The 20506-nt window shown below is 30.0% G+C and overlaps 1 protein-coding gene across 2 annotated transcripts in view; it reads left to right on the top strand.

Moving 5' to 3' along the window:
- Positions 1–20506, top strand: part of LOC100569275 (netrin receptor UNC5C) — a 124331-nt gene that overhangs the window by 2612 nt on the left and 101213 nt on the right. The gene's annotated exons all lie outside the window — the stretch shown is intronic.

Below are 20506 nucleotides of genomic sequence, written 5' to 3'. Positions count from 1 at the left end.
TTGAGTAGTGGCAGGATTAATGAGATATGTAAATTTGCATCACTACAGGTAGCACTAACTCTTTCACCTTAGCTCCCACGCGAACGTATTAGGTAGGTAGGTAGGTATGTATTAAGTAGGTACTCTCTGAGGTTTGCGCTGATTTAATATCAATCTTTGTGTCAGCAGTATTACTAAAATCATCGTCTCTTAAATCAGATTTCGGTAGAAAGGAGTTGATAGTTATTATTCTTCAGCTATATAATATGCAATATTATCAAAATAATAATAGTAGCAATATGTATTGTCGATGACAGGTATTTACATAGGATTACCATGGTCCATGTTTGGGGTACCCCGTACATGATTTATGGATACCACGATAAAACATCACGTCGTCGGTGGATGCAATAAAAAGCATTAACTTCCCTCTCTCTATATATATATTCTTTATTCCGACTAGAAAACCCGTTAAATTTTCCGCCGACCACAAAAATATTGCTTAGATATCTCTAACGCCTAACAATAATGGTATAAGTCGAAATGAAAACCGCCGTAAACCATTGTAGGAACCGTGACTGGAATGGGTAACCTGGATGAAGTCTTTGAATAGGTATACTTTGGGTATAGGTGTACGTTATACAATTTCCCCGTAATTTCTTCTATCCTTGACATACGTCTCAAATGTACGAGTGCAAACGTGAGGTCACGAACACTGATCGCGTCAGTATTTGGAAAGTAGTGTTATATATACTGTACCTAATATAACAAATTTATTTTATCTTAAATATTAATTATTTTTGAAAACAAAGAGTCATCATTTTAAATTCTAGTATAAATTTTAGTATACTTTGATCTACAACAAATAACAATTTAAATTGTATTAGCTACCTACAATTATATACGTTTATCAATGAAAAATTAATATTGTACGCATATTAGGTATTATAATAAAAAAGTGTAATATTATGTTCTATAAATTAATACTAGGTAGATATGTCGGGAGATATCTTTATTTTTTAGTACCTATATATAGGTAATTTTTATTGAATATTAATTCCCTTAATACATTACAAGAATAACGTTATTGAAATATTTTTTACAAAAAATTAAAATAATATTTAAGTATATTCAATAAATTGTATAATAGGTATTAGGTAGATGCTAGTTATTTGAACTATTATAGATATGCTATAGTTAGTATTCATTACTTTTAACTTTTTTTTTTATTTTACTGATATAAATAAATAAATTATACAATATTTATTTTATTATTTTTTGATCGGGTGATTTGTATATTATATATCTGTACCTAGAATATAATAATATGCAACTACTCGTATTACTTGTTTATTGAAATTTTATTGGAAAAAAAATAAAAATTAGGCACCTATTAAAATCACACAACATTAAACATTTTTTTAATTACATAAAAAATGTATATATTTTGTTCAATAGTATATTATCAATATAATAAATGATATACTAACAATATATTTGTATTAATGATATAGGTACATAGGTGATAAAAAACATTCATCGATTAAAACCCAAACGAGTTCTATGTTTTTGGGATTCATTTTTTATTCAGTGGAACTTTATCCACCGATCAGCTTTGGGGTTATAGAATATTTCGAATGCAGACATATACGCCCTCAGGACCCCTATAGTGCACCCTATTTCCTAGAATTTGCTGGGACCGAGGCTTCTTTTTCTTATCTTTATCTCTGAGCCCTTGTAGTTGTTAGCAATCAGCCATCTAAACATAATATTTTACAATTTTTACTGGTAAAGATTTTTTCGATATCTGGCATTCTGGCGCCAATGATAATATTTGTTATGGATTTGGATTACCCATATGTATTTTATTATCATTATCATTATCATCATCATTGTCATATTATATCAAGCTTGTAAAATTACGATTGGTCTTTGGAACTCTGAAAGACTTTCAATCAATTTTAAGTGGTATCTAAACCAGTTCCCTGTATATGTTATAAATATTTACCTCCGAATAACCATGTTTCGTATAGCGTGTGTATGTATTTGTCTATCTATGTCTGATGTTTCGCTTAGTCATTAAACGTTAGTTCCTCTTTTTCTATCGCACACAAACATGCATTATATCTCTTTCTTATAATGTCGGCAGCTCGACACCTGCCATCATCGCGTGTATACAGAGAGGTCGTGCTGTGTGTCGTAATCTTAGTACACGATGCTGTACGCACATATTTTTGTTTTATCTTTCTCAAGCCTATCGACTTATAATATCGTTGTGTCTCAAACCAGAATATATTATAGTATTATACCTACATAATAAAGTAGCAAAATTCCACAGGTATAATTAAGTCATTTATCTAAATAAATATAGACATTATTAATATTCAAAGTATTAGTTTTTTTCATATAGGTACCAAAGAAACGTGGCTTTGCGTTCACCTATAAATGTATGTGTGTCGACCATTTTACTAATAATAAATTAAAAATGACAAAAATGAGTTAAATAGTTCAATTAACTGTAATATTTCTCACATTATCATAATATAGTATAATATATTATACTATATTATAGCATATATTATATATATTATAGGTGTAGTAGATACAATGCAATTTATTTTAAATCAAATTATCCTATAAATTCCTATACCTGTAGTTAATGTAGTTGGACAGTTGATTTATGTGACAAGAATTTTGGTGAGTTATTAACTGCTGATTTCATAATTTTTCGGACACAGTATTTCTCTAGGGCATTGTCTGTATAATTAAATTATCATGTTTATTTTAATGTGATTGATTAAAACATTAATTAGTCTTTTTGAAAATAAATAATATTGTTTTTAAAACATATTATATTAATAATAATTTGAATATTTATGTAAATCATTATTAATGAGATTCAAAATTAATAAATATCGAAGGATTTCGTTATTCTTGCAGTCATATTCGATAATACATCCCAATCGATATTTTCACCACTTCAATAATAGTCTCAAACGGGCGTTTACTCGAGCTATAAAAACGATCACGCCCATGTGTTCTTCATTCGTATTTCTGTAATATACTCTAACGAGAGGGCCTTGTGATTTCCTGTGGTAGAATTAAATAACCGTAGCGACAGAAAGGTGATGCGCTATTTATATTTGTGAATTTCTTTAGTTCAATTTATTATTATCGTGCGCATACACCATCATGAAGCTCACCCTCATGCCTTTGGGATGTCATGTAAACGTTCCAAGCCTCTTCTGACAAGCCGTTTCCTACTTGTCTCGTCTTACTTGGAAACCCGTCGCACTCGATCTTCATATTTATTATATGTACTGTACATAATATTATGGTTGGCGTGGTTGCTAATTATTATGCCACGAAAACCGTAGATAGATTGGAGGTGTATGGGGTTCTTTTGTTTTTAAGTTTAAATGTTTTCCAACCCCCTTCGTGTCAGAATCTGAAACAAAAGAATGTGCCGAGAATTAATGAAAGTAATTATTTCGAAAACACTCACAGTAATATATATACACATAGCACGTCGTCACTGTTAACATTGCAGTCTCGATGAGGTCGTATAATTCATTTTTCACCACTCCAAAAGCATTTGTTGCTTTCATAATATATATTTTCGATTATTGAGCAGCTGGGTTTCTATAATCGTGTTTCAACATATTAAATACTATTAAGTATTAAGCAAGCACGATTATTTTCTCTTTATAGACGTTATTTTTTACGTTAATGTGAAAAATGTTTAATCGTACCTAATTTTCTATACCGCGATAGTTATTATTATAGAATTTAAAATTTGTATTTTTATATAGGAATAAATATATTTTTATTTCATTAAATATGTTAAGTACAGTCATTTTATTTTTATTTTTTAATCCATCAGTATTATATTATTATTTTGTAAAAAACATTAGGTACACCAATTAAATATAATCTATACCTAAGAAAGTATGATCGGTGTAAAGTTTAAACTTTTTATAAGCCGAAGGTTGATTGGCTGTATTAAATTTTGGAGCGTATTGAAAATATCCATCCGTTAATATTTAATTTAATTAATATCATACAAAATTACTTAGTACCTATTAGTTTTCTTACAAAATGAATAGCAACTCGCAGGAAACCATGGACATTTTATTATTTTTAAAGAATCCAACTTGTTTTTTTTATCTAAATTAGAAGATAGGTATTCCTTGTTTATTCCCCTGATATTTGATGGAACTGCAAAGATTTCTTTTCTTCAATCGACCAATGTCATTATGTATTCCGCACCCATAGTGTTTGTGCCGTGTATATAAGAGGGTGTATATTTTTCTTTTCTCCATAATTTAAAATTGTTCCTAGTACTCAGTTCTCACGTCTTTTGGCGATCCAGAGGAATTATTACATTCTCATTAATATTAATAAATATATAGCCATGTATTGATTAACTGTAGGTGATTGTATACACCATAGCCCATGTCTATAGTGACCATATTCATTTTTACATAATATAAACAAGTATTTAATATTTTTACTATTTAAGATCCTGAATTTAGATGGTTAAAAATGTTTGCACAGAATAAACCAGATAAATATTTTTAAAATGTGTTCAGTTATGTAAATTATTTTGTGTTTTACGTGTCAAATACTCATATATTTTTTTACGTGTGAAATAAAAGTTATAATTTAAAATAACATCTGTTTTTTATTTACCGAGAAAATGAAGATTGTTTTTAATTAAAGCTATCATTTTTTTAGTGTTTGTGGGTAAGATAATTATTAAAATAGTGAATACAAGTTTTTTTCTTGACTTTATGGATTTATTTAACTATTGTTATGAAATTATCTTAAACTGTAACAAAATTCCAATTACTTAGGTATTAGTAGTTATTACTATCGAAGTATACACTTTTACTGTGAACCTGTTGTTTGAAATATATACGGTTTTATCACTCTATGTTATACGTAATATATATACCTACTTGCAACCGTGTTAGTTAATAGTCGTTTTTAGAGTTAAAACGTTTTTGGCAGTTTAGGGCTCTATAAAATGAACCCAGTATCCCCGTTGTGTTTTGTATATAATATATTATATGAACTCGAAAAGGCGTGACTACAAACGATGTGAAATAAAAACGGGGAAAAGTAACTGTGTTTTTTATTTTACTGTGCACTTACCCGTGGTGGCTAGCCCCGTAGAGGTATAGCTGCAATGACTAGCGGTGTGAAAAGATTGTTTTTACGTCACATATTACAACACACACGCTTGTGTTTTCTTTCTGTACACGTTTTTTTTTTCGTTCCATTTCGTACTCGGACGCAAAACAATACAGCCAAGGCTTTTCGAACCCGATAAATCACATACGGAGGGTGTGTTTTTTCGCGGGAAGAAACTGAAATCAAGGGTGGTTTCGCACAAAACACAGGTAGCCGGTGGTATAATAATATGTATGTATGTATGTATAAATTTTAACCCCGCTCTGCTGCTACACCAACAACAATAACGCACCGCAGTTTACACTACTACTACTACTACTACTACTACTACTACTACTTCTGTTACAATTGCTATATACATATATACTATTCACGGTCTGCAAAAAATCAACAATAGCTCTTGCTATGGGTCGGTGGGGTCGACACGGGGATTTTCAAACGATGGATAGACCGGTTCGGAACATTCAGTACGTACCAAACCCCTAACCTAACCCAAGTAATGGGTTAATTATGCAAATGGCGTTTACTTAAAGCCGTTGTTTTTTTTTTTTGGTAGTATTTTGGCGTATTTTGGCGTATTTTGGGGATCCATAAAATAGAACAGAAGAAGAGGAGGTCACCGAGAAAATACCACGGGATTATATGGGCCCGTTTCCCATACTCCACCCCCAACCATTGGCTAAAATCGTATAACGTCCCTGATCTTTAAGTATAGGTAATGTGTACATTTTATACGTAAAATAGTGTAATTATCCCATGCTCCCCGAGTAAATTGACAAAGTTCAATGCGAAATAATTTAAAGAAAAAAAATTGATTGAGATAAATATTTTTGTAATACCTACTTGAAAATACTTAGTTACTTATGGCACATTTATCTAAAAAAAAAAATTATTTACATATGTACCAATTGTATTATAGAAATGTAGTATTTTTTAAAGATATATAATAAATAGTTCATATGAATATAATATATTATTTATAGGATTATTAATCCTATACCACAACATATAATATATTATATAAGTGGAATGTGTTACATCCTATTTCTTATATATTCCATTTTCTACATGTTTAATACAAAATCATTCAAACATTTCATATTTGAATCAATAATTAATTTTGTATTTAAATATACAATATAGATACGCAGATCAGCAGCTTACATGTTTATGTTAATATCATTTAGAGTAATGTCATATATTACTAGTTTTGGTTAGGTTAGGTATTTTTTTTATTTTTTTCCCGTTATACACTTCTTTAGTAATTTTTGCTTTATTGATTTAGTTTAAAAAGTTGAATATTATTTACATTTTTTTGAAATCAATTGAAATTATAGTTACCTATGTTCCTATCAAAATAACTAACTCCGCCGAATGTTTAAAAACAAGAAACTAATACCCACACGAAATTAAATTATTTATTCAAAAGTTTTTTCAGAGTTTCACACCCTTGTTAGTTGTAATTAAATTTAAATGAACGCCCACAGAATAAGTTTTATTAAAAAAGTCTAACTTTATTATACTGTGTCAGTTTATATACTTTACTTGGAATTATTCCAAGCAACGATACACGTATGGCTAAATATAATTTGTTTTCTATAGGTACCGATTACTTCGATCAATTGAAAACATATTTATATGCCAATATATATTAAATTATAATATAAGTATTTTGTATAAAACTATTATACGAATATACGATAATGATGTAGGTAGTTACTTTAAACTATTGATAGTTCGAATGCAATTTTTACATTGAGTAATCGTAAAATAATATAAGAGCATCCTTATCTATCATATTTTTTCAAAGTTTGTTCACAAGTAATTGGTACCTAGACTTCTTATATAGTTAGTCATTTTTATATTTAAAAAAATTAAATGTAGTGTCGTTGTTAATGGAATACCTATCTATATGAATAGGTTAAAGCTCTGGTTAAAGTGTTTAATGTATACGAATATGACATGTCACACTCAATGGGCCGCAGCATAACACTATAACAGTATAGACAAAAAAGAATTTTTATATAATATTATTATGAATCATGATAATATACAGCTGTATAACAAATAATTAATATATATATAGAGGTACTATTTTACTAGTTTAACACTTTTTGTACCCGTTAAATACATTTTTTTATTGATATGACCACTGTGATATAACACATATATATACAACCGAAATTCCTAGCCCGTTTTCTACACAAAGGGGGGGGGGGGGTGGAATCAATTGCTCGCGGATCGATTTTGTTCCCCGTGGGAGGTTTTACGAAATCATAGCACACTGCAGCTATAATAACGCAACGACAAACGGTTTCGTTGTACGCAACGGAGGGCGGTGGTTTTATTAACGAAAATTGCGAAAAAATCAGATGAAACAAATTTTGAAGAATTTTGTATAGACATTGTTATGTAGGGACGAGTCATTAAAACGTCCCCTTGGGGACATTCTTACTTAGTTTTTAACACACATGTTTAAATGGCGATTCCCGCCAATATTGTGAGAGAATGTTATACAGAAATCTCGTTTATTTCACGGTGTTCATACTTCTGAACGTTCATACCTGCCCCGGGTTACCTCTCCTTCCCGATAAAAAAAGCATGTGCTGTGTGTTCGGCGTCGGTCGTCACCAAAGCCAAAGCCCCCGCGTCCTGGCATTCGTTAGACCTTCGCCCCATTAGCATAATTTCATCGTGTTCACCAGACCTCACACACAGCGTAAAAAAGCTACCGATGACGTTTCCGTATTAATAATATAATGTGCATTTTGTTTTTATTTTATAATGTTACCAACGTTTACCATTTACCCATAAAACATCAAAAATCATCGTTGTCGTCCGCGGAATATATTTTCGAGATGTAATCTGCTCCTCAGGTAGTTCGCCATCGTAATTTGATACGTGTTCACTAGACTGGACGACATTTATATTTTCATAAATTATACCGGTTTTCACTTGTGTAATGTACTATGTACTATGTAGTGTGCTTTTTGTCTTTATATACCGTATCTATACCGCAACCTATCACCGCGAGCAAAGTACGTACGATGGATTAATGATATAAAATTATAATATACGATAAATGTGTCATGAGTAGTATATACACATTAGTAACTGGCGTCTTTATAATATAGTGATATATAGATACTTACCTAGAAACATTTCGTAGCGAATTCACTCGCGATCATTATATTTTATTTGTTATATAGGTAGGTACCTATTTAAAATATTATGATATTAACACTAGTTTTTAATTTTTTTTTTATTATAAATAATAAGCATGTAGGTAACCTATATATAAACATATTATTACCTATACGTGTTTACAAGTTTAATAGTGAATACATACATATTTATACCTACATAATATTAACAATTTAAAAAACGATGAGTTCTACTTAGTGACAATAAATAACTGAATAAAATATAATATTATAAAAAAAATAACATTGAGTTTGTGTGCAGACATTCCCTTTGTCGTCGTGTAAGAGTTATAATTTATCAGGGTCATACTGTCATCTGACATTTGTACCTACGACTAGTGTTAGCCGGGGTCGTAGATGTGTATTTTTTGTTTTAAATTTATAATACCAAACTCCTTAGGATGATAATTTTGAACTAGGTTTCAAACTAGTCTTGGAAAAGGGGTATCGTTGTAGATTTTCTCTTATTTCTCACGTAACTTGGTTTACAGTTTGAGTTTTTAAATATAAAGTTTCAAAATCATAAGCAGGTACCTACATTTTTTAAATTATTGCCTATAAAATAAAAATTATAAAATCCATATTGTGAACAGTTTTAAAGATTAATTTGTATTGTTTCAATTAATGTTTTACTTACTAAAAATATACTTCTCATTACTAAGTTAAATGTATCGCTAATTATCACTTATTCTTATACTGTTATAGTTATTTATTTAAGTGGTTAACACTTATCATTATTAACAATGACGTGCTGTATCTCGGGTTGTATGTTAAGATATTTGGACGTGGTGGGATAAATTAGTTTTATCCTCTTCTACAGCTTTACATTTTAAAAGCAAATAAATGTTCTAGTCATATACATGGTTTTGTTCAGCATTTATTTTAAATGTTGACTCGTTTATTTTTACAGTATAATTACCTATGTAGTTTTAACAAATAGCGGTGGGTTTCAACATAATTATGGTATATATTTAAAAAAAAAAAATTAAGCTTGTATTTTATTTCTATACAAATTAAATGTAAAATTTGTAATAATTTTCATTATTTTTTCTAATATAAATTTAAATTTAATCAATTATTGTTGTAGAAAAATAATAACTTCAGAAATAGATTTATTTTGTTATGTTGCACGCCTTCGATCCCTTTTAGCCGACAGACGAGAAGGTGTGCTGACTGGTGCACCTGTCCCAATTTATCCTCTCAACATCAGAAACACACGGATCGTTATTTTTTTCAAATTACATTTCTTTAGAATACTTTTATATTGGATCTTCCCCTTCGTTTTCAAGTCGTCTGCCAATAACAAAAAAATTCACCCACCTCGTTATATTGGATCTATTGTATATATATAAATATATTTTTGCTACTCTTTTTCTTCCCACCCGTTTCTTGCACTAATTAATTATTAACTATAGTCGAAATACCTAATATTTATAATGACTTTATATAACTAAACATCGGCAATTTCGACTTTTATAAACATTCATCTACTTGTAAGTTATAGATTATCATCAAGTTACCCAGCCACTGCGTGGTATTGTAATATGTCAATCATAATATTACAGGTACTCGAAATCGTGTTGTTGCAGTTGTCAAAAAATTGATGATGTAACGTCATTTTGACTGATTGCTATTCCCACCGAATCTTTCCGGAAGGCTTGTTTGGACAAGTACTTCGATACTTCTTACTAACAATTATACGTACTGTTATGTGTTTTTCAGTGTGTGTTTCAGTGTATATCTATAATAAGTTAGCCTCAATTACAAAAAAACCTCGTTAGGCCATTGTGAATACCATATATGAATTTGCATACGTGTCATACCCGAACAAGTAGTGTCTAATCAGTTAGTATCGACGTCCGAATGGAAACCTATGAGAATTTCAAAATCTAATTTGTATTCTGTAGGTATATATGTAGGTGCATAATAAGTCAGATAATACTAGTGTAAGCTACATGGTGCATATATGAGTTACACGATGGCGTTTCTCTAGTGCTGGCATGCAGCTGAGTGGTGAAATTTATCCACTGTTTTTAAAGATAAATACCCTTCTATGTCCTCCACACAACAAACATACACTTGACTATATGGCGTTCCAAGGCCTCTCCGGCCTCTCAAAAATCCCTCTTCACACGCATACGATGTTTTAAACGATATAGCTCCAACATTTCGTCGATATTTTAAAGATATTATTGTAAAAGTTTATCAACTCTGGTAAATCTAGTAAAAAAATTTGGTAGTACAAATATGTAAACAAAAATGATCATGCGAAAACATTAATCAGGTAATATAAATAGTACTTTCAGTTATAGGACCGGCTTTATAAAAACTTTTAGTATTCTTGAAATAATTGTGCATAATATTATAATATATAAGCAAATGCCCGTTTTCAGACAATCGATGCAGTGATTATATCTTAACATTCTTGTTTTCAAATATATTAGGACAATTTATATTTTACTTATCATCAATCACTTAAACTTTCAATTAAATATTAACTGCACAGGATTTTTGTTTTTATACCAAATTTGATTTGGTAATTACATGTTTAAGGCATACAGTTGACGTATTAACTATACTAACTAATATGTAAAAAGCAATAGACAATATGATTTGAAGTGTAAAACATAATATTTAGACATAAGATAAAAAAATTATTTTTAAAAAGAAACAATTATTTCTGAAATTAGATTTTTGAATTATTTTTTTGATAATATTTTAAAATATATCTACAGGTTTGCTTAAAATAAAGAGTGAGAAAAGACTCACTATGCCTACAGTTTTTTTGAACGTTTTTACATAACTTTAACTTTGAAGTATTATATATCACATCTATCCATACTTAAAAACTATTTTTCATTTTTAGTACTTTTTTTTCTTCGTATATGAATGGAGTAAAATGTATTTCTTTATTTGGTAGGTATACAATTGAGGAAATAAAAAAAATATAAAAGTAAAAAAAGTCCATTAACTTTTGTTAGTAATCTTCCATAGATAATGACGGTGATGGTGTAGTTTTATGATTTTTTTTTTTTCATGTGGAACGATTTTGTTGAAATTTCGAATTGAAAAAAAGATTATTATATTAAATCCAAGAAGGCAGACAACTAACCGGTCAACAAAAATAAAGAAATGAATAAAAATAAAAAACAAGGTAGATTTGTTTATAATGACCTACTACATTAGGGACTATATAATATATTATAACAATTTTTCGAGGAGACCCTCGTATAGTTATGATGCTTATTGACTCTAATAACTTCGCAGCGGGGCACATAGGTATACTTATAGTTGCAAAAAAAAAATAATACGTAGGTATACATATATATATATAATAAATGGAAAAAAAACATATGGAGACAGTTTTTCCCCTGTTATTCTACAAAGACCTCCGATAATAACTTATGGCGTCCCGTTTGCCCTTTGTCGGACAACTAATCATCATCATACCGGCGAGAATTCCTTTAATAATTTTTATTGCTACGCCTTCTCCGCTGTACCTCAAGCTACTACCCGGGGTCATTGAGTCTACAGAATTTGCTGCACATATGGATACAACACGAAAACGGTCTCATAATAAATAATAATAATATGTACAATTTGCGTGGTGGAGATCTAACTTAATAGTAATCATATTTTAGTAATCGATGACATCATCCGATAGTGATTTTTTTACGGAAACTATTTAACTTAAACAATATTATTTACCGGTTTGAAAGAAATGAAATATTTTACCGGTGGAGATGTTATATTATAGTTTTACTTCCGGGCGGTGCAGTGGTTTATAGCTATTAAAAATATTACCAGTGTCATATTCTTGTCACGTAAACGCATATCATCCGGTTATTTATTTGGTTTGTGTGTTTTTTTTTATCCTCCCACTCTTATTTATTGCTGTGCTATGATATGTATACGCAATGAAAGTATCGATTATTTTTTTTCTTTCTCGTGTCCACGAGAAATAGTTTTTTTGTTGCCCATCGTTTGGTCGTTAACGGAATCAATTAAAAGGCAATAAACATATATCTATATAGACGTTGCAAGCGTCGTCCCTCTCTTTCACTCTCCCTCTTTTCACCACCCGCAGATGCCCCCCATCACCCCATACGCACTATATAGCAATATACCTATTAGCTACATCCAGCTTGACAATGTCACTAATTTTTTTCCCTCTTTCACGATAGAAAAAAAAAATTGCCCACTCGCTACAACAACAGGGCGATGAAACGGTGCGGGGAACATAAGACTCGGTCGGCCGGAAAAATACCTGAAACACTTGGCTTTTGGGAACCGTCGACGCTTCTCTAATTCGCCGTTTGTATACGCGTTGAAAAGCGTCGTCATATAGCCTTCACCCCTGCATTGCAGACGTCTCAGCTACCCTCCACTCCGAGTAGCCGCCGTGATTACCTTGTTAAGATAATTTCGTTAGCCGCTATTGGGGCGTTAATTTCGCTCACAATCGTCTTATTTTCATTATTTTTCAACACTCGCACCCCCTTTTCTCATTGAAACGTAGCCGAGAACGCGATGGTAGACGAGTGCTGGTATACAAGGTCTAAAGAAAAAGTACGTTCCTGTGTTTTACTCTTATATGTTTAAAAAAATAAAAAAATAATGATTCAACGGCTTACGAATATTATTTTTCTTTTATATCCGCCGATCTTCCAAAGAGCTAATAATAATTATGTATCCAAGTACGGCCTTTTGAGTTATCTTACGTTCGTGCGACAAAGCTGAGTTTAATTACCTAGTCGCAAATTAAATAATATTTCGCACGTTCGATTATACCTATACTGCTAGTAGGTAACTTGATATGCTGCAGTGTACAGGTAAGAAGCAGTGATCGTTAATATTAAACTCTCGATAAAGTTACAAACAGCCATGATCATAACAATATTCTTCGTGAGTATCAATATTCATAAAAACTATACAACGTGTAAAACAATTATTAATAAATGTATGTACCTATAAGTAGTATAATAATTATTAATTAGTTTACTGTAGGTACCTATAATAGTCTTATTCCGAACATATTATTATTTTAAAATATACCATTATAATATATTATATTCCATAACAATATACCTAACATGCGTATAGTATAAGTACCTGTCTGAATTAGAATACTTTGTGAAAGTTGTAATTTTTTTTTTACTTGATTGACATTTTTTCAAAAGTATTTAAAACTAAAAAAATAAAACATTTTATATTTTTCTAATGACTGACTTTAAATAATGGAATAATAATTGCACATTTACCGGTTAAATACAGCGAGACATAACGTATATAAACTACTAACTTTATAGAATTTCCGATTAGTTTTATGGTACAATCCCGTTCATTTATAGGTATTGAAGTAATTCTATTATTACGAGTTTCAATTGTAAATATAAATGATGATTTAGTTAATTTAATAAACATGTATCAATATGTATGATATAGGCACATACTAAGTATAAATTTATATATTTGGAACGAACAATATATGAAAGGCATATAATGTAGAGACGGTTAATTATTATACGTTTTAGTCATACGCTCTTAAGACTAAAGAGTGTTAACTCGACAGTGGTAGTTATTACGAATTGTCATTAGTGTCTGTTATAAGAGTTGAAATGCGCATATATATTCATTTTAAAACTATTGCGCGGTGGATGGGCACTTAAAAACCCAAGATACTCCCGTAAATAATCGCTCAGGTTTTACACTCCTTGGACTAGATCCAAAATCCATTCATTAGCTCATCGGCCACCATGTACATTCGTATAGCGTTAGATTCGAAGGATTTTCCTTACACACGTATAATATATGTATATTAGCATTATGTCTGGTTGTGCGTGTGCGTGTGTTTTTCAAAATATCATAAAATTTAATAACAACAATAATATAACAACGGCGCATGTAAAATACAGTCGGGGGACGTGGAATTAATTACGTAGAGTCGTATATAGAGACTACATGTATAGCGATGACGTGCGAACACGACGAAATTAAAAAGTCCGACGACACATTGGCTATGGGGATCACGATCTCGACGATAGAATATACGAAACCATATAGCAGCTGACGATCGCGAACAACATAGTACGCGTTCCTCTGATTAATATTAGGTATATAAATAGGTCTGAATATTTTTATAGAAATTTTCGAAATTTACTATTATTACTGAACCTAATTACAAGTCGTTTTTTTTATATGAATCTAAAAATGTGTGTTAAAAATCCTTAAAAGGGATTTAAGAATGTGTGTTCAATATATATATATATATTATGGTTGTTTTTTTTTTCGTAACGATCGGCGGTCTATACGCACCACACGCATTAAATTGTTGTCGGTCATGGTTTGCTATTTATTCCTTAGGGCGTAACAATTAAATTATCAAGCGGCCGCCCATATTTGTCAGTATAATATCAAACGGGTAAATAATAGGTAGGTAGGTACGCGCTATTTATCAATATATTCGATTTTCTGATGTCCTCGCTTCTTATTTAAAAAATAAATCCATAGTTATGCCAAATCGGTATTTAACATTCGTGTCTCGTGCGTTACGTCAATGAATTATAAAATATGTATTAAAAATATTGGTTCCTATATTTATTGTATGTTGAGCAATGTGATTTATTTGTACTGAAAATATGCGTATTAAACGAGATTAAATTTCAACGAGACAAATATGTTAGAAATATTAATAATAACTAAAATAATGAATTCAATGAGATTATAGTATAAATATAATTATTAAAAACTGATTTACTTTAATTAACGTGACTTGAAACTACTTAGTCAGCATTGCAAATGATGTATCTACTCTTTGTTTCCAATCTATTAAGTTAAATCGAGCTTTTTGAAACGTTTGCAAATCTTCTGTAAATGGATTTGAGTGGAATAATCGTAATGAATGTCATGAAAAGGGACACTAGTAATCCCAATTAGATTTCCTTGGAGACTATGGAGATTTGACTGAATTATTCCTTTGGCGCTCTTTAATTTCAATGTTTTTTTCTCTAATACCCTTAACTTATTATTTTATTAAGGGGCCTCAAACCCCTAAACATAGTTATGTATATATTTTACCCTTAACAATGTTCGGAGAGGGAGAAGGTATGTGGTTGAAACATGATGCTCGCAAATCCTGAAGACGCAGGGGGTCCCCGAGGCCTTGTTAGGTTAGGTTGTTGAGAGTGATAGGGAAAAAATATAATAATAAAAAATTATATTTCGTATTTTTTCTTTTAAAAACGTCTGCTGAACACTGTGTAAAGGTTTTTCTGTGTCCCTTTAGTTTGAAAACCGGTCGTGTAAATTGATATATACATGATGAAATTAGATATGTATACTGTAGGTACCTATAGCATAGTAGGTATAATAATATGCTGCAGTGGTTGTTAAAATTTCATAATTCTTCAATACAAATTAGATTTCTTGTTATTTTCATTATTCAGCATTATCCATATAAGTGTCTTATATTTAGGAGTACTAAAATATATAAAGTACCTACACATGTTTAAAGAATTTAAAGAAGTATTTGAAATAAATCATTACTATATACCTCGCTATATACCTAAAGTGAAGATATAGAATAATATATTATAATGTCATACACGAATAACGCATTAAACGAATTATTTAAGTACCTATATAAGTAAGAAGAAGTAGATATTTTAAAATAATATTTATCATTCGTGTGTGACTACTGACTTGGTATGATAATATTATTATGTTCTCGCATAGAAATTTTAAATTCTAATAGCCGCCATATAAAAGTATGTATTTGGTTAAGGTATAATTTTACGTAGCTACAAAAAACTTTCTTCCTTGAATAGTTAGGTATGTACTTTAATCAAAGACAAAGTACTTTCTGCTGTTGGGTATCGTCAGTGGAATCTGTTTAATGTCGTCGAGAAATAAGCTGGGAAATACGCTATTCATCAGCGCTATTGCCTACAGTCACTATTTGCTAATTAGTTTTAGAAGTTATGAATTTAATTTTCTTTTACATTTTTCTTACCAAAAGATTTCTGCGAGTAATATAATATAGGTATATGAGACCAATAGACCACACATATGTTTATGGGGACATGGGGTGGGCAAGGCGCCAGAAGTTCCACTATAGGTTTCGGTCGGAAAAAAAGACCAGCAAACGAAGTAGGGGAGAAGTGAAATTCGAAGAACGAATGACGCGATTTTAATTGGGACCAGTGTTTTGAGTGTAACACGTGAATGGTATTATCTGTGAATATTCGAATATTTTTATGTTCTTTTCCCTCTCTTCGTATACCGCGTATCGATATCGTAGGCGGACTTTTATGGTTGTCATTAACGATAAAATCGACTGCCTACCGCGTACACTGAGTGTAATAAAATATGTATTCTATTCATTTCCTAAAAAAATATATACTTACACACTTGAGACAAACACAAACGTCGGTCTTCATTTTTTTCCTTTTTGTGTGTTCATAATAACTAAAAATAAATATATATATAATAAAACGAAAAACAATAACCATATGGCGGAGACTAAATGTCCATTATCCATTGTCTATAAACTACTGAGTGGCATACATGTTATAACGTATAATATTATAGTGACCATAACGCAGAAAGAGAAAGACGTTGGGCGGAAGTGATATATTATTTTTTTTTTGTGGGGAGGGAGGCCGAAATGACTTCGGGAGCGCCGGTCTAGTTGGTCAGCGGCACAATTGTGTTCCGTATCATAAACAATATCGCGTTGAATGATAAGATAACAATAATATTATTATATAATATATGAAAATAATGAATGGACATTAGACGCGGTTATTGTCTTGTTTTAGACATTTTTATGGTTTACGGTGGCTATGTCGTTTCATATTAGTTTATTTCCCCATCGTTCTTAGTGACAAACCGTTTTGTTTTATTCAGAATATAATATAATAATATATAGCTGGTAGTTATTATAATTTTTTTTTTTTGTGAATATGATAGCATTGTAATATGATATACGGTGGTGTTATACTCATTCCAATATCTTATACAAATTTAAATAGAAAATCCTATATTTTTTTATAGTATGCTTAAACAATACAAATTATATTTGTACCTAGTACCTAGTACCTACCTACCTACCTATATTATAAGATAAATTACAATAATCAATTTTTTTTTTGTAAGGAAGATTTCATATATTTATTCTGAGATACATTATAACTCGCATTATAATATAATAAAAGACACTAGGTGAGTACCTAACTATACCAGTATACCGATCTTAAATGTGGCGCGTTCAATTATATTATTTATCATGTAGGTACCTACTTGCTATAGATTTTTCACTAATTCTAAAAACGAATTTAAAAATAATAAATCTTGAAGAATTTTTTTAAGTGTAAAAACAAAACAATCAAAATCAATAATTTTTAAAAAAAGGAACTTAATATTAAGGAACTTTTTGACTACACATTTTAAAATTGTGATATTTTACTTTTAAATACTTAATATTATACGGTCAAAAAGTTAATGACAAAATCGTAATTTTGCTTTTTACTTGTAATACAGATTATCGTGTATTAGCCTTCATCAAAAGTGGCTTAATTTCGAACTGAATGTACAGTGTAATATATTTTATTTGTATAGTTAGGTATTAATCAGAGCGTATTAATTGAATGCTTTCATTAATGACAAGAACTATTATGATTCGTTTACTTAGTATTTACACATATCTATATTTAGTAGGAAAGTACTAGGTATATAATTTAATAATTAAATATAATTTCAAGACCAAATACCCCAAGGAGAAATACACACGTCCCTCGAGAAAGTAGTAGGTAGTACTTAGGTACTTTATTTAGGTATATATCCTACGGGGACACGTCTTATACACATTCTATTGAATAATAAAAAATTGCAATTTTACAGCACATCATTGGTTATATCTTTACCCGACACAATGATATGCAGTAACAATATTTGCCAACTATAGATAATGTATAACATATTTGATTTTATTCAAAACAATAAATAGGTACATCATATATTTATCCGAATTACAAAAAATTACAAAAACCTAGGAACAAAAAAGTTTGACTGCGATGAAATTAATTTAAGTTCTTAAACTTTTTTTTTATATTGGCTTACCTCAAGTTTTTCCTTCTTGACCGAATCCAATACCGCACTTCTCTGTGTTTTTTACGTGCTCTGAATTTAAATTATCATATGAATTATTGTGCAGCAAACGTTATGTTGTTTTGTGCTCTTATAGTATTATAGTGTTATCTATGTCTTGCAATAAACGATATATTTTTCAAAGCTACTAAATATTTTTATTCACTTCAATAATTGTAACATTATAATACACGAATATTGTTATTTTTTTGAAAATAATTTCCATAAATTTCCTATGTATTATTTTAATGTAATATTACGTAGAGTTATTAAATGCAAGGTATGGAATAAAAGAATTATAAATTAAAAACATAACATTATAATATGCCTATAATGCAGTCTCCAACCAATAAAACTAAAAACGTTTATATTAAGAATAAAAATGCACCCCGTGTATATTTTATCGAGTCATTTACATTAATATTCAAAAAATGTTTGTACCCATATTTTTCGGTTCGAATCATTCAGGTACTTGACTGCGGGGTTTCTAAGTGTTGTACAAAGCCATTTTCTACAGTTTGACATTTTGACATAGACTTGACCGCCATCGATGGGAGACATATGGATACGTCGGTGTCTGGTAAACGTCTTCGACCCAGTTCGGTCGATTTACCACGAGGGGCTAAGTACAGAAACGTGTTTTACGGCTGCTAATTGATTCTTATTCAGTCCCGACCTCCGTATTGTATATATGTATTTATATATATATGTATATACCTAAACCTTCCAATGTCTACTATATAGGGACATTTCGAGTAGGGTTGTGCGTTGATATATATATATATATAATATATAAATATATATGTGTGTATAATAAAGAAGGACTACTTGACCCCGAAAGAAAAAAAAACGAGAGGAAAAATAACCGTTAGTGGAAGCTATTAGAATATTCTTGACCACTTGACTCTATTGTCCATTGTGGTTTTCACTCGCCGTCGTTGAAAAAAACAAACAGAAGCGTAGGTACCAAGTTAATTTCCACTGGATATACATTTTTGTTTACACAGTGAGAGTAATAATATGATAGTGCTAACTTCAACATATTCCAATTTGTGGATAAAATAATCACCACATATTTTGCACCCGTTTAAGTCTTAAGAAAAAGCAACTGGAAACAAACTCAAATTATAATAATATATATTATCGTTAAAATATCTTGTATTGGATGAGCAAATCTTAATATACCTATATATATTTTTTGATTAATGATAAGTAATATTGTACCTAATTATAATATTAATAATTCTTGAAATCTAACATTGGATTTAAATTTAAATACTTATAGATAACTGGTAAAAAAATTCTCATTTTAATTATAATAGTATTGTAGTGCCGAGAAAAAAATGAAGTATAAATAAAAAAATGTGAAACCTGATTGTTATAGAAGACAAAAGTCAATTAAAAAAAAAAATTTAATTTGTTTTATCAATATTTGAACATAAGTTTAAATTCAGCCGACCATGAACCCTCTGAAGAATGAGAAAGAAGCAATTAATCTGATAAATAGCTCATATAATATATAATATGTTATAAAAACTTGGTGAGTTTTCAGTTAGTCATTGTTCAATTAGAAAATAATAATTTTGAACATTTCAAATCTTTACTGTTCATGTATTATGTATATAAATGAAAGTGTTAATTACAGGCAGTTCAAAACTTAAAATAATTATGTGAGAATCACGAATTTACATAACACTTATTGTGGTGCTCGAATATGAGAATGACCGAGGAGTTGATTTACGCAAATGCGTTCAGAGTTGTAATCGCCGCTTAATATTGAATTAAATCTAAATATTAAAAACATTTCTATTTTCTGTTAAGTGTTTATTTTATCTCAAAATATGCAAACCTATGGTGATTTTGGGGAATAAATGTTTTTGTATAATGTGTTTTAATTAGTTGCATATGTTCTAACAATAATCGATAGACGATAATATTATATATTAATAATTAAATTCACGGAAACAATGGGATAGACAGTA

Source organism: Acyrthosiphon pisum, chromosome A1 (assembly GCF_005508785.2).
Source record: "Acyrthosiphon pisum isolate AL4f chromosome A1, pea_aphid_22Mar2018_4r6ur, whole genome shotgun sequence".
NCBI lineage: Eukaryota > Metazoa > Arthropoda > Insecta > Hemiptera > Aphididae > Acyrthosiphon > Acyrthosiphon pisum.
The sequence above is the reverse complement of the archived record's forward strand: the minus strand, read 5'-3'. Positions and strand labels throughout refer to the sequence as shown.